At 40.3% G+C, this 23267-nt stretch overlaps 1 long non-coding RNA gene across 2 annotated transcripts in view; it reads right to left on the bottom strand.

Annotated features, from left to right (window-relative positions):
- Nucleotides 1–460: 460 nt before the first annotated feature.
- Nucleotides 461–23267, bottom strand: part of LOC147996560 (uncharacterized) — an 83445-nt gene continuing 60638 nt past the window's right edge. For both annotated transcript variants that reach the window (XR_015672572.1, XR_015672573.1), the window contains exons 2-5: nt 9930–10053; nt 6097–6400; nt 4382–4520; nt 461–695 (exon numbers count right to left, since the gene is read on the bottom strand). This is a non-coding gene — a long non-coding RNA (uncharacterized LOC147996560). The remainder of the gene's footprint in view (nt 696–4381; nt 4521–6096; nt 6401–9929; nt 10054–23267) is intronic.

Here is a 23267-nt window from a genome sequence, read left to right as displayed (position 1 = left end):
TCCACCCGCCCCCCTTTCTCTTCTGTGACGTTCTGTAAGCTTTGGGTTGGGGTTCAAGATGCAGATAGATGTTCCATTGAAGACTGGGGTCACCTGTTCTCAGCACTGACAGAGGCTGTGAGTCGTTGCATTAACCATTGCCCACCTCAAACACAAGCTTGTCCAAAAAGGCTAAGAACCATGCTAATCTATAGACACTAACATATGTCCAAGGCAGTTGGACATCATGTTCATCTAACAATACATCGGTAAGTTCTTCCCTCAGGCCTTGACCTTCATGACCTAGAGCTTTCTTGTGTTCAGAAAGCTCTCAATGCAAGACACCTAGTAGTTGCTTGTAGTTATTTACCATTTCAAGGTAAACATGATTAGGAAACATTGGATATCAATCACATCTTCTGACAGAGAATGGAGAGACAGGCCAATAAGGAGAGAAAATAACTATCTTGTAGCTTTTTTTCCCATTAATTAATTTATTTATTCACCTTACATCCCGATCACTGCCCCCCCTTTCCTGGTCCCCCTCCCACAGTCTTTCTTCCCATGCCCACTCCGACTTCTCCTCTGAGAGGGTGAAAGCCCACCCTGGGTATCCCCCACCCATCCTGGGTATCCCCCACCATGGCATATCAAGTCTCTTCGTTTGTCGCTTTGATCCTGCAGGGTTTGTTATTGTCATTGTTGATGATGTTTTCCTAAGTGAGAGAAAGTTAAAAAAAATCAAAATTGAGCTTCTAAAGGAACACCGTAACCGTTCCACAGAGCCTAGGATAGACACCCAACTATACTGATAGAAGATACTGGCTTCCTGGTGCCTTGAAAACTGGATCACCCTGGCAATAAGCAAAGAATTAGTGTGGCTTCAAGCATTGGGTTTAATTTAAACTTTACAAATTGTGTTAGTTTTTAAATTAAAGGCAGACAGCCATTCTTTGAACTTTGAGGAGATGTGTTTGAATAAACAAATTTAAAGAACACTGTCTTTTAACGTTGCTTTTCATATTTAACAGGAAACCCAGTGGATAGAATTAAAATCCACTCGAGTCTTAAAAGATAATTGGGAAGCTGCTTCCTCTCACCGTTCCTAAATTGTGAGATCAGGACTCTAAGGGCAGAGGCCCTTTGGCTCTGCGGAAACCTTACTGTGAGAACAAGCCCTTGCCATGTTGAGTTACTGCAGCCTCCTGTGGAGGGGAAAGGCAACCTTGAACTCTAGAGTCAGCTACTCCAGAGGCATATTGTTTCATTTTATGAATGAGTGAACTTTCTAAGAAGCATCTCAATCTGTCAATTATTTGTAAACCAGTTCATATCTACCCTGCTCCCAATTAAGACTTTGAAGCTATTCCACAGCCACCAAAATTCTGTCGTTCACCCTGGAGTTCTTTTTTTCCTCCACCTTTAAAGAACGCAAGGAGTATCTCAGCCTACATTTTAAATATGAAGAAGCAAACGTGTGAAGTAAGGAAATAAAAATATACTGGGGATTTTTTTTTTAGAACATACATACTTTTCAAAGCATGTATATTTTAGCAAGCAGCGTGTAACCTTCATGGGAATACAGCCCGTTCCTGTTTTATTCATCAATTCGGTCCCATTCTGGTAGCAGATTCTGGCGTTATAGTAGGCTAAGGAAGCAAATAAATAAATGCTTATTTTTAAGAGATGCATTCTTGTGTGGTGAACTACTTTTATACTCATGGAAATGATACCCCTTTTTAAAAATCGGTAAATTAATCTGTCTTTTGGCATCCGCCAAGCATGAGCCCAAAATTCTCTTCAGCTTCTCCTGACTCCCCATAAGACTCAGAGTGCCTATCAGGTAAGACCTCCCATGAAATTAACATTGACCTTTTTTAGCAACTTGTGCCCTGCAAATCTTATACCTCGACCTAACTTTGAGGCTTGCTCTTATGTTTTGTCTGTTTGTTCATTTGTTTTTGTAAACATGGATTTGAAAAACTGGAAGTAGAGTGGTCTCATCAAAGAATCTTATCAAAGAGCCTGCTTTGCTTAACTATCGCAACGTGAACTTTAAAGGATATTGGTAATCATCGACAGTAAGAGGAACAATAGCTTTAGTTGTGTAAAATGCGCCCACATGTATAAAAAGCATGTGCCAGTTTGGTATGTGAAAAAAAAAACAACAAACAAAACAAAAACAAACAAAAACCAATCTTTTTAGGAACCCAGCAACCTCTCCTCGAAGTGGAAATTTCTCCTGACTCTTACATAGCTTGTGCGAGTTCTAAATGCCACTGGTCTGCTGTGTTCCCGGTAGCTTTCTTTCCAGCTTGTATTTCATCTTCCAAGCAGCATTCTCCAGCCCCCACCTAGAGAGAGGTGTGAAGGCCTCAGGGTAAAAGCCCTGCTTTCACCGAGCCTGAGGCCAGAAGAGGTGCACTGCCAGGTGAGTGGCTCGCCCTTCAGGCAGGCGCAGCGCATAAGCAGTTAACAGTCTTCTCCGGTGTCCTGGTAATATATTCTTGCTCTACACTCCTGACTCTCCAGAATCAGATTTCTGCAAATGTCTCTACATGGAGACATTCACTCCCCTGATCACCAGAAAGGGCTGAATCCAGGGCCAAGGAGAGAGAAAAAAATTGAACGTGCTGTGTGTCTGGTGGTGGTTGTGGGGGAGGGGAGTTTGGTTTTTTTTTTTCCTCTCAAAGAATGTCTTCCAATTGACAATTTGAGACTCAAGGCAACCAAGAGTCTTTAAAATGCACACAAAGGGTGACAATTTGTTCCCTTAATACACAGCACAGCTGGCAGAGCTCCTAAACAAATTATTAGAAAGTGGACAGACTTAGGGAGATTTAGTTGTGATTACCAAACTGTTGGGAGATATATTCACACAACTATAATCATAGGTACGCAGGACGTCTAACTGCTTCCCAGGACTGGCATGTAATGAGTTAAAGTCAATGGCCTCAGCAATTAAGGTTATAAGTAAACCATTCCTAAGATTCTTGACTGAAAGCATATGCTTGTCTTTGTGCTGAGTGGGAAGAGCACAAGGAGGCTGGGAAGAGGGAACGCGTTTTGGAGAGCACATTAAGCCAAAATAGCACACTGGTTCTGACCATCCTGGCACTGTGTCTCCATAATTAGGAGGAGGAATACCCTTCTGTGGGTTGGAAACGCCAGTCAGACGGAGACTTAAGTTAAGCTAGCATACATCAAAAATAATTGACAATGGTTAGGCTTCATTGTGGAGAAGCCTCGCTCTGGCACTGCAGCCACCAGCCCACCACCCACCTAAGAATTATTATTTGAAAAGGATGTCAGTGGATTATAGAAGATCCTTGCGTCTGCTCCAATTAGGATCAACACTGTGGCTGCTTCCTGAGAGCTCCCCGTGTGTAATGATGAAAACATACTGACCCCTGCTGGAAATGTGGAGAACTGCAGCGTTTTCCCCTCCGCAAACCTTCCTGGAAAGCCACCCTCATCTATACCTTAGGGGGTGTTTTGAAATTTTCTGTCACAATGCCAATATCAAAGTAGTTTATTAGTTACAGACATTTCTTCAAAATATTTCATAAATGCAACACAATTAAAGCTCCCAATGCTATACCCTCCTGTTTTTTGTTTTTGTTTTAGCTTGGTTTTGCGGGTGTTTGTTTTTCCTAACGGAGTTTCAGTCACTATCCTTGATTCAAATATTGGGCAGTCACCATCCAAAATCAAGTTCTAATTTAAACATTCCCTCTTATTCCATATACCCATTATACATTGGTCCCCAAACAATCGTTTTTTCAATGAAGTATAATCTTGGAACTCTCTTAACGCTTTAATTATTTTGTTGGTATTGGTACTTTACATAGCACCCCAGGATCTCAATCCTACTGAGGACAGTCTCCACCAGCTACTCTCCAAATTGAATAGAGCAGCTAGAGAGATGGTTCTCAGCCTTCCTAATGCTACAACCTTTTAAGACAGTTGTTCATGTTGTGGTGATCCCATCCGTAAAATTATTTTGTTGATACTTCTTAACTGTAGTTTTGCTACTCTTATGAATTGTTAATGTAAACATCCCATAGGCACTATATCTGATTTGCGATAACCATGAAAAATTCATTTAGTCCCAAGGGGTCAGAACCCAAAGGTTGAGTACTACTGAGGCTGCCCTAGGCTGCTGAAGGCTTCCTCTTAAGAATTCCTAGAAGAATAATACCTGGCCAAGGGACCAAGTGTAGAAGTCACACAATTTCCAACCACGTAATTCCATCCATCTGCTAAAACACTTGCTCTGTGTTGCTGGTGGGAGCTGGATCTGAGACCCCACACCCCAGAACAAGACTCCAGGATAAGAGAATCCACACAGAAGCTGCTTCGGTTCGTCAGCTGAGGCCCTGCGCAGGCGCTGTTGACTGACCTGCTTGGGGGTCTTCAAAGCTCAGCCAAGACCAGGAAGCCATCAGCAGACACGTCCAGATCTTTTAGCCGGGTTCCATTTGGTGTTCTGAACATGTGCGCTGTCAACTGCAAATGTTCAAACTCCATTCTCTTCTCATCTGAAGAAAATCGTGAGCATACTATGTTTGGTGATAGTTTGGTGGCTTTTCCAATATCTCTTTTCAAAAAGAAGCTCTGAACTTCTAGTAAGTTAATGGCTGTAAGAAACTAATGCAATAGGGAGGTTGTCTTGCCTTATTTGTACTGAAAAATTTTTTAACTAAAAATATCCAGTTGTGGAAGGGGAGTGGAAAATTCTATCACCCAAGTCATTGCCCAAATAGTGCTTCAACCATAACAAGGATTTAATGACTATTGCAATTTGAATTGTGTGTTTTAAAAGTTTTAAATGTTACCTAGTGTGTGTGTGGACTTTTTCATTTTCTATAAATTACCATAGACAAATTATGTAATACCTTGAACCCTTGGTATCTTCTACTATAAAATTAGTTCATTTATACTTACCAACATGAAAATAAAAAGGAAAGCAAGCTTGTAAATACTTTATTAAAAAGTGACAAGGTCAACTGAGTCATATATTATAATTAAGACGTACAGTCTTGAAAATGTTTTAACCTTTCTAGAGTCCAGAAGGATTCTACTATAGAGGAACAATTATCGAAAAGGATCCCTAAAGGTGGTAGAGTGGGTACCCCAAATCAATACACGCTCAATGAAAAAAAAGTGACTTCATTAACTTAAAACATTTATGTCTCACAGGAATAATTACTATAGATTATTGATCAGAGGCAAGGATGTATAAGGGATAGGAGTGGGATATCAGTGACCTTTTTAACAGAGAGAAATTCAAATCAACTGGACTTCTCAAAACGAATGTTGTCGGAGGACAAAAAAAGCACTGCTGTTAAGATGTAAGGAGCAAAAGGAAGCGGCAGCTAAGTTGGCGGAGTCCGAGTGGCAGCCATTTTAATATCCCCTGCCCACAACGTCTGCACTTCCTGTTTGCTCAGTGACAAGAATTCAGCATCGAGGGCTTCTTAGAGATGTTCCCAAATAAAGGCTATTCCAAGCCAAGTTTGTCTCTTACAATATAAAATACCAAGCTGAAAGTGATTATTTATATTATCAAGAAAGTGGGCTTAAACCCAACTCTAAATATTCCCCCAGAGTGTCTCTGGATTGCTGTATCATTACCAGTAGTTCATGTTTGACAGTGTTTGTAGGATTGATCAAAGAAGGATGAAAGTCTGCGAGAGGGCTGGGCATGGGGCATACATCTTTAATCCCAGTACTCAGAAGGCAGCGGCAGGAGAATCTCTGTGAGTTCAAGGCCAGCCTGTTCTACAGAGTGAGTACCAGCAGAGCCAGAATGACATAATTAGACCCTGTCTCAAAACAAAAGGAGAGAGAGAGAGAAGAGAGAGAGAGAGAGAGAGAGAGAGAGAGAGAGAGAGAGAGAGAGAGAGAGAGAGAAATATTGCAAGAGCTCTTGTAACTTTGTATTTTAAAATGTCCTTCCTGCTATGGCTAGGCTAGGGCAACACAGTAAGGTGATGTACAATGGCTTCATTTATAGTCTTGGAAACTTATAGCAAAATCTCTGAAACCCTAGACTCTGCCAGTCGCTTTTCCACATCATGCTGCAGGCTGACCCTAAATCCCCTCATGCCCTACCTGGGTGATGGCGGTCACAAGTGATTCACTGCTTTTCACTTTTACTTCTTCTTTATTGTCACTTTAACTACAGCACATTATTATAACCTTGGCGTTATTTGAGGGACTTCTTTGATGAGTACTTGGGAGGAAACTTGGCAGACTCCAGCCTTAAACAGGGTAAAGTGTGTGACAGAATTCTTAGGCTGATGAGTTGTCCCAGCAAAGAGGTCTTCCTTCCACCTTTATTCAGTGGTGTCATAGTTTGGAGCATCAAAATCCCGACCACTGCTCTTTATTGGAAAAATAAGACCAAGTAGAGAATCTGCTTTAAAAAGAGAAAGAAATTAACCATGAGGAATGTTCTGTTTAAACATAATCTATAAAGAACTAATTTGAAACATATCCTCATGATATACACTCACATATATATACATATATATACATACATATATGTACATATACATCTAAGATCGGATTATGTGGAAATATAATAAATCTTCACATATGCATTTATATGAAAACAAAGGCAAAAAGAGAGAGTCTAAACCCATTTTATCGCCTAGTCATGTCAATTTTATTTCCCATAAAGCTTCAAAATCCTTAATTTCTTTGGATGTCCAGCACCTGCTGTTTTATGCAGTACCTGTAAATCCCTAGTTTTCTACTCTACTCAAACTACTCTGTTATAGCCCAACCACTCCACACTGGTTACAACCAGTCCCCCAAAACAGCAGCTGTTCTTTCCAGATGCAAACTTGAGTGTCTCATTCAGTCACCTACTTGCTTCATACATTTTCATGGCTTAGGGGAAAAGACAGCACGGGATACATATGGCCCATATGACCTCCTTTCTACCAAACTTCCCAGCCTGTGCCCCTTTCTCTCTCAGCCTCAGCTGCATTCCTGTCTCCACTACTGGGATCTTTGTTTCTCAACTATTGTTTCTTGGCCTCTGAGAAGCATCTCACTCAAGGAAGATCTCCCTGACACCCCCAACTATTTAACATCCTTTTGTAATGGGCCTGTTTCTTTTCTGCAGAACAGCTCTCATAGTTGTGATGGAATCTGTATTTGTTGATTAATGGCTGTGTGTGTGTGTGTGTGTCTGTGTGTGTGTCTGTGTGTGTGTGTGTGTGTGTCTGTGTGTGTGTCTGTGTGTGTGTCTGAGTGTGTATGTGTCTCTGTGTGTGTCTATGTGTGTCTGTATGTGTCTCTGTTGTGTGTGTGGGTCTGTGTGCATGTCTGTGTGTGTGTCTGTGTCTCTGTGTGTGTCTCTGTGTGTGTGTCTGCGTGTGTGTATCTGCGTGTGTGTCTGTGTCTCTGTGTGTGTCTGCGTGTGTGTGTCTGTGTGTGTCTGTGTGTGTGTGTGTGTGTGTGTGTACTGAACTCACTGCCTTATACATGACTACTAAGCACATGATCTACCGTAGAGTGGCTCCCCATCTTCATTGGCTTTCTTCCTGTCATAAGAGGACATGCCCGAGAGTGTGGCTTTGCTGTCTACAAGATTGAAATCACAGGATTTGGAGGGGGAAAAAACCTAAAACATGGAATTTTTCATCAAATACCTTTTGAATGAATGACTTCGTCTTTCTTGATTTCATACTTTAGCCTATTCACCAAAAACCTATCCTAAGCTTTTAATATTTGGGGGTAGGAGATGATACTGAGGATTGAACCCCAGGCCCCACATTTGGAAGCAAGCCCTCTACCACTGAAGAGCTTCTCCAGCCACAAAAAAACTCATAGGTGGTTTGGTTTGCTTTGTTTTATTAGTAGTTAACAGTAACTAGTTGTCTCTCTAAAATGCACAGAGGTACAGTTCCCCAGGTCCCCATCCCCCTAACACAGACAATAGTTAAGGTTTTTTTCTTTTTTAAAGAGCTTTGGCACTGTTAACTTTTGTTTTCTGAATTTTAGGAAAACATAAATTTCTGTATCTGAAATCTTAACACAATTTATTTTAATTAAATTGGAGGAGGAATCCAATATCGATTTTCTTTGCTTCATATCACTCAACTTTGAAATTTGTCTTTAGAGAGTCAATCACTAACATGATGAAGCATAGCACACCTTACTATGCTCAAATCCTAAAATGTCATATGAAGGATTATAGTACTCAAAGTCAAATTTATTAAACATGCCATGGACCCGACACTAAAAATGAAGTCTAATTTTAAAAGGGGACATCTTGTCATTGTGTTTCCTTTTTTTTTTTTGGCACTCTCATTACACTTCTAGGATTGAGAATTAAATATTGTTTAATATATATGGTTCAGAAGTCTTTCTAACCTTTAAGTCTATTTCTGTCCCCTCCTCATGTGGAACCACGAGCCACAGTGTTCAAAGGTACATTTGATTTTTAGTATTTATGAAAACCACTAAAATATCTTACAAAGGGATCCTCAATGTAAACTGTTAGAGGAGATATTAGCTCAAAAACAGGACGACAGTATGACGAGCAGCCATTTTCTCACATATCACAGTATATCCCTCAAATTCAAGTTCATCATCCCCCTCGCTGCACCCTTCCAGCTTGAAGCTACAATTTCTTCTGTTCTCTCCCCTGTCTAATGTGGACTGCTTTGACACACGGACTTATTTATTATTACTTGTACAGAGAGTGATTAGAATTCTTTCATGTTATCTGGTAAGTCCAAGAGATGCTCTTTAAAGAGATCACACTCCCAAAAGGCATTCTTCACACACGTGAAAACAACTATGACAGAACCCACTATCACGTGTGATTATTATCTGCCAAGAGCAATAGAAACTATTCTGGAAACAAAAATTAAAAAAAAATCACTTTTTTTGTATTTACTATTTCATAAAATACATGGAAGTAGTAAGATTTCTCACACATTACTATAGAAGCCTCCGATTCATGCTGGACTGACTGCTCCACCAATCCCTGGATATTCTTAGTGAAACCTGGTGGCATAGCAAAAGCAAAGACCAGCTCTGAAGCCTCCTCTTTCACCGTTTCTATCTGACCTTCATGCTTTGAAAGGATTCTAAAAGGGAGTTTCTTTTTATTCTTTACCCAAATTTTTATACCGTGTTTTGTTTCTCTGACTTTACTTGAGTTCAATCCATTTAACATTCTTATTTGGGGGAAATAGGGGGTGGGTGTAAGAAATAAGATTCTCATGAATTGGAGATTTTTATATAGACACAAGCACTTCTGAAAGGAACAGTGAAACTGAATTCCTAATACAATAGATGTATGATAATAAGATATAGAAATGGAGTTTCCATCTCTGACAGTTGTATGTATGAATCGATACTAAGAATCTCAGTAGCAGAGACAAAGCTTAAGGGCAGGCAGACACAGCCCCATCCTACAAATGCAGTTGAACATTCTAAGCACTTTTGTTTGTGATGATTATTTTTGAAAATCACATCCATAACGCAGAGTTTTGTGTTTTTTGAAAAAGGCATGGCACTGTGTAGCTGAAGGGAGGGTGGGGAGGGTATGTGGAAGAGCAGGATTTGTGGGCAAGACCCCAGCTTCACATGCAATATATAAGGAGTTAGTGAAAGACCCTGTAGGTGTCTGTCCTATGACTTCTCTGTTTACTGAAATAAATGTCTTTATAAAGACTTTGCCATCATAATCCCTCCAGTTTCTTTTCACGTGGATTAAAGTGATACTTACAAAGACCCATGAATTTACATGAGACATAATAAAAATGTTCTTCTTGGACTCACACAGAAACAGATAGTTCCATTTTCCTTGCTGTTGTTACTAATACTGAACCATGTGTCCAGCATTATACTATGAAGAGTGAAAGCATCCTACTTTTAGCTGGTGCACAATTCCTCAGCTGCACATTTAGCTTCTTCCTTACCTTCTGAAGGAAGGTCTGCCATGCTCTCTTTGGTCCGATGTGTCTTTCTGTTGTTTCGACTCATCTGTATTATAGTTACTGCATCAGCATGTGTGTATACAGAACCCTCTGCTCGTCTTTAGACCTAAAGAAGGTAAAGTTCAATGGTCGAGGGAGAAATACAGACTATGACATAAAAAGTTTCAAACTTAGATGTGCCTAATCTACTGATCTTACCACAGCTTGCAACTTACTGCAAATGCCAAGCTGGGTTGATACCCATGGGAGGCCTCTTATTTTTGGATGTAAAGGGAGAAGGGTTGGGTAAGGTCAGGAAGGGAGGTGAGAGGGAGGGACTAATAGGAAAGGAGAGAGGGGGGAAAGGAGAGAGGGGAAGCTTCAGTCAGGATGTAAACTAAATAAAGAAATTAATTAATAAAAATGTTTTAAATTCAAACTCTATTTCCATTATTTCTTATTAATTTGACCAAGGACAATTTCTTACCTGTGACTTGAACGGTTGCTAAATGTGGGAAACAGTAATATCTAAATCAAAAGTGTAGCATTGACTAACTACTGTATAGATTTGGCTCAGTAGTGAATGTACACTGAGTGTTTGTCACTTATCACTGTTATTGTTAAATATCTCAGAATTAAAACCTACTTCTCTGCCATCCCGTATATTCCTATGCAGAGTATCTTACAGTACTTAATACTAAATACGCATAAAGTTCAATTATAAGATCTACAAACTTTTTAAATTATTGTCATTGGTTTTATTTAGAAGTATTTTTATTGATGGTATGGTTCTTGTAAATATAGAATTTGTGTTAGAATAATCATTAGATCAGCAACAATGTCAACCAACAAGACCCCTCAGAGCTCCCAAGGACTAAACCACCAATCAAAAAGTATACATGGAGGGACCCACGGCTCCAGCTGCTTATGTAGCAGATGATGGCCTTATCTGGCATCAAAGGGAGGGGAGGCTCTTGGTCCTGTGGAGGCTTGATGCCCCAGTATAGGAGAATGCTAGGGCAGTGAGGAGGAGTGGGTGAGAGGGTGGGTGGGGAACACGCTCATAGATGCAAGGGGGATGGGATAAGGAGTTTGTGGAGGAGAAACTGGGAAGGGAGATAGCATTCGAAATGTATAACCAATTTAAAATAACCAATTTAAAAACCCATGAGATCAAAAGCAAATCATAACTCTCTTATGTCTTAATGTATTTATCTTAAAAATATATTTGTAATAAAAGGGTACACTCCCTGTATTTATTTTTTTTAGAGATTGTAATGTTGTTTATCTTAAAAGAGCTATTGAGATGCATAATTTATATAAGAAATGTGCATTAAAGATGGAAATAATGTTTTTGCATGTCCTCTGTATAATTTAATCTCTAACACAGCAATTGGAATACTTAGAAGTAACAGGCAAGTTCAGTGTGCAAACGTTGTTTTCCTTCTCTTACGCAGTCATTAGGAGAAAGTGCCGCAGGTAGGTTTGCTGGACTAATTGGGAAGCCAGAGGGAATACAATTGAAATAATAAAGGGCACTTCCCCTGCACCCTCCCACGCATAGTGTACCGTTTCCCACACTTAGAGAAGGGACTGAAAAAGCTGACGGGGCTATCAACCCCATAAGAACAACGCCAACCAACCAGAGCTCCCAGGGACTAAACCACTACCTGAAGACTTTACATGGACTGACCCATGGCTCCAACTGCATAGGTAGTAAAGGATGGCCTTGTTGGGCACCAGCAGTCCTGCCAAGGTTGGACTCCCCGTGTAGGGGAATGTTGGGGGTGGGAGGCGGGAAGGGGGCATGGATGGGGAGAAGAACACCCTTATAGAAGAAGGGGAGGGGATGGGATTGGGGGCATCTGTCCAAGAAACCAGGAAAGGGAATAACATTAGAAATGTAAATTAAGGGGCTGGGGATTTAGCACAGTGGTAGAGCGCTTACCTAGGAAGCGCAAGGCCCTGGGTTCGGTCCCCAGCTCCGAAAAAAAGAACCAAAAAAAAAAAAAAAAAAAAAAAAAAAAAAAGAAATGTAAATTAAAAAAAACTCTAATAAAAAAAAAGAATGAAGACCACCCGTTTATGTATCTTGTTTTTGTCTTTCCAGTTTTGGTAACATCCTACAGTATGTTGACTGATTCAAACAAAATTTTTGGTGAACCTGTGAGGATGAAGTGAAGTCCCCCGCACTTGCCAGCCTGTATGCGCAGCAACACCTGACAGCATATAAAACCCAAACCTTATGATTTGTGCCTGTAGACATGATGGAGGCACATATGACTAAAGGTTAATATCTATTTGACCTGTGGAAAAAATGAGTAGTTTACATAGTAGTTTAAATTTTTGATTAAAAGTTGAAATAACCTTATTTTATTTAAAATATGTGTTTTCTTCTGAACTATAAGTATTTAATAGGTATTTCCAGCTAAGAGTTCCAGTACAAGTCTACAACTTGATGAACACTCTTGGAGTATTTTTGATTTGAATGTGTCAGGAGCAGAGGGAAAAGGCATGAGCTGTATAAAGTAAAGTCATGAGCTTCGTCCTTGACTGTACAGCAAGCATCAAGGATAGCTAACAGCCCCCAAATGTGTATAAACCACATTTTTGACAATCCCAAAAATAGCCTACAAAATACAGCAATTAACACCACAAATTGAAAATAAGTTGGTTACCTTGGTTCTGTTCCCATTAGTATAGTGTCTTATTAGCTTACAGAAAGGTAAAAGGCAACAATTTAATTAGAGAAAAATTCCTCACAGGAAATAAATGCGATAATTCCTTTACCGTAAAGGAATTTTTTATTTAGAATGAGTATAAAAATGAGATACTTTTTTAAGAGAGCAAAACATGCAATAACATAATCTTTGCTTTCTAAGTGCATTTGAAACAAACAAAATAAAAACAGAAAGGAAAGTCAAACTTATTCAGTGACACAATAATAAAATATACATATTTGCAGACACTATTCAGTTGGATAATTCCTTAAAATATTTTCATACTATTTCTTATTATTAATGTGTTAAAAAATTAAATGAATTCTTCTGTCTGCAAAGGATCAGACACATTTCTTGCCCATGCAGCTCACTTGCGTTCTACTCTGTGCATTAAAATTGTTGCTCTACTCGGAGGGCTCCTAGAACCCTATAATGAACAATCTTTCATTGGTTAATTGTTTCTACATACCTCAAAGTTTCCTGCATTTAAAGAGTTAGTAAGAGGAGTGAATTTAACTTATTCCAGAGATTTTTTTTTAATTGAATCAATGATAGAAACATGAAATAGTAAATTCTGGTCAAAGAGTTCCTAGAATCTAGTGCAAGAAGACACAGACAATGTCAAGTGCCCAGCATTCATACCTTAATACACTTTGAGTGATGGGCATTTTTCTGAGCCTTGGGGACATGTGCCCTTCCTACACTCACTGAGTAAATGCCAATGCATAGCTCTGCCAATGAAATGGGCATGAAATGAACCTGGATTGCTTAGTTTAGCAGCAAAGTGAAATTCCAAATATTGACAAGTCATGATGAAGCCATTATCCTGATACCATCAAGAACAAATGGGAAGTCTTTTGCCGTTGGGGTGAATCAAGGCGTTGAATCCACTTGCCTCCGTACCACAATTTTCTTTGTATGGAATAAGAAAATTATGTATCAGACATTCATCTGGGTTTGGAAGAAACCTCTAGAAGTGAGAATCTGGGGGGGGAGAGAATCTGAGAACAGACTTCCCACAGCACACTTCCTGCTCAGACTTATTCCAGAGAGGCTGAAAATGTTAAAAGAACAGGTTTCTTACTACACTTCTTACAGCCCCCTGGACAGAAATCAGCTGGCTGGCAACCATTAGCAAAGCACCAAGCCTTTTCAAACCTGCAGGAGAAAGGAGAGTTTATTCAAAGCTTTTGAAAAGCACTCTGTGTGTGAGTATGCTTCTGACAACACTTCAGCATTTTTCAGATGCTTTCTTAATTCACAGTCTTTGAAAATATGGGTAAGTCACATCAAATATCAAATTCTAACACCTTTTACAAACAAATAAGCTTAACAAATTCTTTCCTGAACCTGTCGGTAGAAGCACTTAGCCCATGGCTCAAGTTAAGGCAACATTTTTGAGGCAAAGTGACTGAAGAAAATCTGCACCACCCAACACTGATGCCCCTATGGAAAGTGGAAGATAAGTCAAACTCTACTGTATTTTCCTCTCAGAACTTCTAGAAACTTACTGAAAATAATTTAAAGCAATAAAAATGTTGACAGAATAAATTTAATTTACTTGAAGTTAAGAAAATACAGTAACACACTGATTCAAATACACACCTGTATCTCTACAACTTCAGAAAACCAGGCTTGCTCTCCTACAGTGTCTATAGAACAACATAAAACAAGGATTGTAGGGATTTTAAATGGCCAACTTTAAAATGGGGAAGTTAGGATAGATTATGGGTAAACTCAATAGAATCATCAGGGCCCTGAAAAATGGAAGAAAAAAAAATCATATGTATACAGGAGAGAGTGGCCAGAAAGGGACTTGACCTGATACTTCTGACTTTGAAGTTGGAGGAAAGACCAAGTACCAAAACGACCAGTACAGCCTCTGGGATGGCAGATAACAAAGAAGTGAATGTCAAGAGGGGAACACAGCCTCAATGGTATTTAGAATGTAGTCCACCAAGATATATACTGGACTTCTGAAACTGTAAGATATTCCATCTGTGTTGTTCTGACTACATTTTTGAGGTGTTGTGTTACAGTGGCAATCGGAAATGAACACAGAAGGTAAGGTCCCCATCTCTGTAGTATCGCTTAGAGGATGGGTCAAGGAGACACTGCTACCAGTAGGGAATTTAAGAAGGACTTTGTGCTGCTGTTTGATGCAAGTGCTTTAGAAAAATGATGAGTTCAACTTACAGACTCTTACATTTGAGGTACCAGTAAGAAAAATTAAATGGAAATGTTGAATAGGTGTGTCCATCCTTTTCAAATAGTTTTATTTCATTTATACGTGTGTGTGTGTGTGTGTGTGTGTATGTGTGTGTGCGAGAGAGAGAGAGAGAGAGAGAGAGAGAGAGAGAGAGAGAGAGAGAGTCTATGTGAGGGTGTGCCAGAGAAGCCAGAAGAGTAAAGGGTGCCAAATCTAATGAAGCTAGAGTTACAGATGGTTGTAAGCTTCCCAACATGGGTGCTGGGAACTAAACTAGGATTCTAGGAAAACAGGTGATCTTCCCCAGTAGGCCACCTCTAGCCTTCTAACCTTCGGACCCTGTGACATGACATGATCTACAAAGATACTGGGTTTCATTTGAAGCTACCTCGGAACGCATGCAGCCCATAGGCCCCACGCTGGACATGGCTGTCTTAGTCACTATTCTGTTGCTGTGAAGAGACACCATGATTAAAGATACTATTCTAAGAGAACACATTTAATCGGGGTCCTGGCTACAGTTTCAGAGGTTTAGTCCATTGTGTCCGTGGCCTGAAGCATGGAGACAGGAAGGCAGATGCTGGAGCAGTAACTGACAGCTACATCTTGATCTATAGGCAGACTCTGGGCCTGGCTCGCACAGGCTTTTGAAACCTCAAAGCCCACTCCCAGTGACACACTTCCTTTAAAAGGCCACACCTTCTATTCCTTATAATCCTTTTAAATAGTTCCACTCCCGGGTGACTAAACATTCAAATATATGAGCCTTTTGGGGGCCATTCTTATTCAAACCACCACAACTAGTTATAATATAGTTGGGAAGAAAAAGACATAAAGGGAACATGATAGATGAGATTTGGAGGTTTGCCTTACTGTTTATGTCTCTGCATGTGGTGGTGGAAACCATAAACAAGAATGAAATTTCCCCCGGGAGCATCTATAGGAACATGAGACATAGGAAGTTCCTGGAGGAATGACACAGGCAACATTCACATTAAGGAGAATTTGGAGCAATGATATGCAGAAGAGTTATCATCTCTATCTAGATACATAAAATTCCATCTCAGACCTTATCATCACGTCTAGACATACATTTATGTTGGCATATGAGACACCTGCAGTGCGAAGTCAACATGAATCCAAGGTTACAGACTGAGTATTTGTATTCTTCATATGCCTTATGCTAAATAAGAATTTAACCTTATTTAATGCCCATGCAATTCAGGAACCTGAGGTGTGCTCCATTTTTTCTCACAGTTTTATGATGGGCTTGGATTCTGGCTGAGCCAACCCTACCTTAGCTGTGTAGGATCCCTACAAATAGCAAACAACTGGCTTCTTGATCAATGGATGTCTCTATCACTTCTCTTTAAAAAAAAAGTCAAAAATTTGCAAATTTAGTAAATTAATAATGTTTACTCATAGGTATATATACACACATATACATATATGTGTGTGCATATAATATAAATGTTAACTTTAAAGGAAATTGGACACTGTAGGAGCCAATCCAACTAAATATAAATGCCAACTACTCATAGGTTATAATAGACATGTTAAAATTTAACTTGCAAAACTTTATTTTTAACCGATTCTTGAAAAATCTGTTAGGTCAATAAATGCTTCAGAAATCAGTTGGAAGTCCACAAATGGTAACAGCATTTAGCTCATTTCAATAGAAATGGTCTCATTAATGTGCCAGCTGCTAAAAATGGATGGAGCCAGCCATGGCCCTTGCCTGCCTCAGGGAAGAAATGTATTCAGACTTTTGCTTTTAAAAATAATCCTAATTCAGATTGTTAGCAGTCACTCCAGTGGTCGCCATTGGCAAATGCATTTACCTTCCTCCCACCTCCTCTGCTGTGAGCCTTTACAAATTCTTTTGCTAGCTTTAGTATTTTCAATGAAAAATAACTATTTCTAACTGCATTTTAAACTATTTTAACTGGCAGTATTGATGGATAGCCTCCTTGGTCATAATTAGCTCCAGATTTTAGAACCATCCGTTTTCTATGAACTAAAACAGACTGTAATGTCAGGCACATGTGGATAATCCAGCTGTCAGGAAACTAAGGTAAGAGGGTCAGGAGTGGGAGTCCAACCTGGCCGGAAGTGAGATCCTGTCACCAAGGATGAGACCAGTCAGGGAGATAGTTATTAAAGTGCTGCCCTTACACGAATGAGAACCTGAATTCACATTCCTGCCACATCTCCAGAAGAAAGCCATGTGCTAGGACATGAGTTTGTGACTTCAAGAAGAGGAAGAAGAGATAGCCAAGTCCTCTGTAACCAGCCACCCTCCTACTCAGTGAGCTCTGGACCAGCGAGAGATCCTGACTCATAAACCGTGATGGATGATGTCTGTGGTGACCAGTCTTGCTTGTCAATTTGACTGTATCTGGAGTCAACTGAAACACACTGTCAGGCAATCGGGTGAAGATTTTTCTTTGATGTTTTTGTTGTTTCTATTTTTTTATTTACCTTTCTCCTTTTATTGAAAATAGGTGTGTGGGTTTTTTTTTTCACATAACTATATCCTGACTGTGGTTTCCTTTCCCTCAACTCCTCACAGATCCCTCCCCACTTTCCCTAATTTGGGTATAGCCCTTTCTGTTTCTCATCAGAAAACAAATAGACTTTTGAGGAAGTGAAACTGATAAGACCCATCAGTCAATAATAAAAATAAGATAGAACAAACAAAAAACAACACATTGAAATAGAACAAAACGAAAAAACAGAAGGAAAAGAGCCCAAGAAAGGGGGGGGGGTGACAGATATACCCACTCATTTGCACACTCAGGAATCTCATATAAAACTAAACTGGAACCCATAGTATATATCCAAAGGAGAGATTATCTGAAGCAGGAAGACCCATGATAAATATGAATGGCGACCCTCAGATCCCGGCCCGAAGCAGCTCTCTGCTCCCAGACGCTGTGGGAGAGAGACCTCACTGCCTGGTCAGGGGGGCATTCCTGAGGCTGCAGAGCGGAAGAGACCACCAACACTGCCCACCCCTGCCCACATCCCTGGCCCAAGAGGAAACTGTATACGGCCTCTGGGTTCCCGTGGGGGAGGTCCCAGGAGCAGCAGGACTCCTGTACCTGAGACACCACCGGAACCTGAAGGGACAGACCGGATAAACAGTTCTCTGCACCCAAATCCTGTGGGAGGGAGAGGTAAACCTACAGAGAGGCAGACACACCTGGGAAACCAAAAGAGACTGCACTCTGCACACATCTCTGACGCCAGAGGAAAACACCAAACGCCATCTGGAACCCTGGTGCACGGAGGATCCAGGAAACGGCGGCGCAGATCTTCCTGGTTGCTGCCGCACAACAGAGCTCATAGGCAGCACCCCACGAGCGAACTTGAGCCTCGGGACCACAGGTAAGACCAACTTTTCTGCTGAAGTGACCTGCCTGGTGAACACCAGACACCGGCCCACAGGAACAGCTGAAGGCCTGTAGATAGGAAAAACTACACGCCCGAAAGCAGAACACTCTGTCCCCATAACTGGCTGAAAGAAAACAGGAAAACAGGTCTACAGCACTCCTGACACACAGGCTTATAGGACAGTCCAGCCACTGTCAGAAATGGCAGAACAAAGTAACACTAGAGATAATCTGATGGCGAGAGGCAAGCGCAGGAACCCAAGCAACAGAAACCAAGACTACATGGCATCACCGGAGCCCAATTCTCCCACCAAAGCAAACACATAATATCCAAACACACCAGAAAAGCAAGATCTAGTTTCAAAATCATATTTGATAAGGATCCGGGAGGACTTCAAGAAAGACGTGAAGAACTCCCTTAGAGAACAAGTAGAAGCCTACAGAGAGGAATCGCAAAAATCCCTGAAAGAATTCCAGGAAATCATAAATGAACAAGTAGAAGCCCATAGAGAGGAGTCACAAAAATCCCTGAAAGAATTCCAGGAAAACATAAATAAACAAGTAGAAGCCCATAGAGAGAGTCACAAAAATCCATGAAAGAATTCCAGGAAAACACAATCAAACAGTTGAAGGAATTAAAAATGGAAATAGAACCAATCAAGAAAGAACACATGGAAAAACGGGCCTCAACAGGTACAGAAAGATAGAAATAATCCCATGCGTGCTATCGGACCACCACGGCCTAAAACTGGTCTTCAATAACAATAAGGGAAGAATGCCCACATATACGTGGAAATTGAACAATGCTCTACTCAATGATAACCTGGTCAAGGAAGTAATAAAGAAAGAAATTAAAAACTTTTTAGAATTTAATGAAAATGAAGATACAACATACTCAAACTTATGGGACACAATGAAAGCTGTGCTAAGAGGAAAACTCATAGCGCTGAGTGCCTGCAGAAAGAAACAGGAAAGAGCATATGTCAGCAGCTTGACAGCACACCTAAAAGCTCTAGAACAAAAAGAAGCAAATACACCCAGGAGGAGTAGAAGGCAGGAAATAATCAAACTCAGAGGTGAAATCAACCAAGTAGAAACAAAAAGGACCATAGAAAGAATCAACAGAACCAAAAGTTGGTTCTTTGAGAAAATCAACAAGATAGATAAACCCTTAGCCAGACTAACGAGAGGACACAGAGAGTGTGTCCAAATTAACAAAATCAGAAATGAAAAGGGAGACATAACTACAGATTCGGAGGAAATTCAAAAAATCATCAGATCTTACTATAAAAACCTATATTCAACAAAATTTGAAAATCTTCAGGAAATGGACAATTTCCTAGACAGATACCAGGTATCGAAGTTAAATCAGGAACAGATAAACCAGTTAAACAACCCCATAACTCCTAAGGAAATAGAAGCAGTCATTAAAGGTCTCCCAACCAAAAAGAGCCCAGGTCCAGACGGGTTTAGTGCAGAATTCTATCAAACCTTCATAGAAGACCTCATACCAATATTATCCAAACTATTCCACAAAATTGAAACAGATGGAGCCCTACCGAATTCCTTCTACGAAGCCACAATTACTCTTATACCTAAACCACACAAAGACACAACAAAGAAAGAGAACTTCAGACCAATTTCCCTTATGAATATCGACGCAAAAATACTCAATAAAATTCTGGCAAACCGAATTCAAGAGCACATCAAAACAATCATCCACCATGATCAAGTAGGCTTCATCCCAGGCATGCAGGGATGGTTTAATATACGGAAAATCATCAACGTGATCCATTATATAAACAAACTGAAAGAACAGAACCACATGATCATTTCATTAGATGCTGAGAAAGCATTTGACAAAATTCAACACCCCTTCATGATAAAAGTCCTGGAAAGAATAGGAATTCAAGGCCCATACCTAAACATAGTAAAAACCATATACAGCAAACCAGTTGCTAACATTAAACTAAATGGAGAGAAACTTGAAGCAATCCCACTAAAATCAGGGACTAGACAAGGCTGCCCACTCTCTCCCTAATTATTCAATATAGTTCTTGAACTTCTAGCCAGAGCAATCAGACAACAAAAGGAGATCAAAGGCATACAGATCGGAAAAGAAGAGGTCAAAATATCACTATTTGCAGATGACATGATAGTATATTTAAGTGATCCCAAAAGTTCCACCAGAGAACTACTAAAGCTGATAAACAACTTCAGCAAAGTGGCTGGGTATAAAATTAACTCAAATAAATCATTTGCCTTCCTCTATACAAAAGAGAAACAAGCCGAGAAAGAAATTAGGGAAACGACACCCTTCACAATAGACCCAAATAATATAAAGTACCTCGGTGTGACTTTAACCAAGCAAGTAAAAGATCTGTACAATAAGAACTTCAAGCCTCTGAAGAAAGAAATTGAAGAAGACCTCAGAAGATGGAAAGATCTCCCATGCTCATGGATTGGCAGGATTAATATAGTAAAAATGGCCATTTTACCAAAAGCAATCTACAGATTCAATGCAATCCCCATCAAAATACCAATCCAATTCTTCAAAGAGTTAGACAGAACAATTTGCAAATTCATCTGGAATAACAAAAAACCCAGGATAGCTAAAACTATCCTCAACAATAAAAGGACTTCAGGGGGAATCACTATCCCTGAACTCAAGCAGTATTACAGAGCAATAGTGATAAAAACTGCATGGTATTGGTACAGAGACAGACAGATAGACCAATGGAATAGAATTGAAGACCCAGAAATGAACCCACATACCTATGGTCACTTGATTTTTGACAAAGGAGCCAAAACCATCCAATGGAAAAAAGATAGCATTTTCAGCAAATGGTGCTCGTTCAACTGGAAGTCAATATGTAGAAAAATGCAGATCGATCCATGCTTATCACCCTGTACAAAGCTTAAGTCCAAGTGGATCAAGGACCTCCACATCAAACCAGACACACTCAAACTAATAGAAGAAAAACTAGGGAAGCATCTGGAACACATGGGCACTGGAAAAAATTTCCTGAACAAAACACCAATGGCTTATGCTCTAAGATCAAGAATCGACAAATGGGATCTCATAAAACTGCAAAGCTTCTGTAAGGCAAAGGACACTGTGGTTAGGACAAAACGGCAACCAACAGATTGGGAAAAGATCTTTACCAATCCTACAACAGATAGAGGCCTTATTTCCAAAATAAACAAAGAACTCAAGAAGTTAGACCGCAGGGAAACAAATAACCCTATTAAAAAATGGGGTTCAGAGCTAAACAAAGAATTCACAGCTGAGGAATGCCGAATGGCGGAGAAACACCTAAAGAAATGTTCAACATCTTTAGTCATAAGGGAAATGCAAATCAAAACAACCCTGAGATTTCACCTCACACCAGTGCGATTGGCTAAGATCAAAAACTCAGGTGACAGCAGATGCTGGCGAGGATGTGGAGAAAGAGGAACACTCCTCCATTGTTGGTGGGATTGCAGACTGGTAAAACCATTCTGGAAATCAGTGTGGAGGTTCCTCAGAAAATTGGACATTGAACTGCCTGAGGATCCAGCTATACCTCTCTTGGGCATATACCCAAAAGATGCCTCAACATATAAAAGAGACACGTGCTCCACTATGTTCATCGCAGCCTTATTTATAATAGCCAGAAAATGGAAAGAACCCAGATGCCCTTCAACAGAGGAATGGATACAGAAAATGTGGTACATCTACACAATGGAATATTACTCAGCTATCAAAAACAACGAGTTTATGAAATTCGTAGGCAAATGGTTGGAACTGGAAAATATCATCCTGAGTGAGCTAACCCAATCACAGAAAGACATACATGGTATGCACTCATTGATAAGTGGCTATTAGCCCAAATGCTTGAATTACCCTAGATCCCTAGAACAAAGGAAACTCAAGACGGATGATCAAAATGTGAATGCTTCACTCCTTCTTTAAATGAGGAAAAAGAATACCCTTGGCAGGGAAGGGAGAGGCAAAGATTAAAACAGAGACTGAAGGAACACCCATTCAGAGCCTGCCCCACATGTGGCCCATACATATACAGCCACCCAATTAGACAAGATGGATGAAGCAAAGAAGTGCAGACCGACAGGAGCCGGATGTAGATCGCTCCTGAGGGACACAGCCAGAATACACCAAATATAGAGGCAAATGCCAGCAGCAAACCACTGAACTGAGAATAGGTCCCCTATTGAAGGAATCAGAGAAAGAACTGGAAGAGCTTGAAGGGGCTCGAGACCCCAAAAGTACAACAATGCCAAGCAACCAGAGCTTCCAGGGACTAAGCCACTACCTAAAGACTATACATGGACTGACCCTGGACACTGACCTCATAGGTAGCAATGAATATCCTAGTAAGAGCACCAGTGGAAGGGGAAGCCCTGGGTCCTGCTAAGATTGAACCCCCAGTGAACTAGTCTATGGGGGGAGGACGGCAATGGGGGGAGGGTTGGGAGAGGAACACCCATAAGGAAGGGGAGGGGGGAGGGGGATGTTTGCCCGGAAACCGGGAAAGGGAATAACACTCGAAATGTATATAAGAAATACTCAAGTTAATAAAAAAAAAAAATCAAAAAAAAAAAAAAAAAAAAAAAAAGGAAGAACACATGGAAACAACCCTGGATATAGAAAACCAAAAGAAGAGACAAGGAGCTGTAGATACGAGCTTCACCAACAGAATACAAGAGATGGAAGAGAGAATCTCAGGAGCAGAAGATTCCATAGAAATCATTGACTCAACTGTCAAAGATAATGTAAAGCAGAAAAAGCTACTGGTCCAAAACATACAGGAAATCCAGGACTCAGTAGAAGATCAAACCTAAGGATAATAGGTATAGAAGAGAGTGAAGGCTCCCAGCTCAAAGGACCAGTAAATATCTTAAACAAAATCATAGAAGAAAGCTTCCCTCACCTAAAGAAAGAGATACCCATAAGCATACAAGAAGCCTACAGAACTCGAAATAGATTGGACCAGAAAAGAAACTCCTCCCGTCACAT

Source organism: Rattus norvegicus, chromosome 2 (assembly GCF_021556685.1).
Source record: "Rattus norvegicus strain SHRSP/BbbUtx chromosome 2, alternate assembly SHRSP_T2T, whole genome shotgun sequence".
Taxonomy (NCBI): Eukaryota; Metazoa; Chordata; class Mammalia; order Rodentia; family Muridae; genus Rattus; species Rattus norvegicus.
This window is presented reverse-complemented; position numbering and strand designations above follow the sequence as displayed.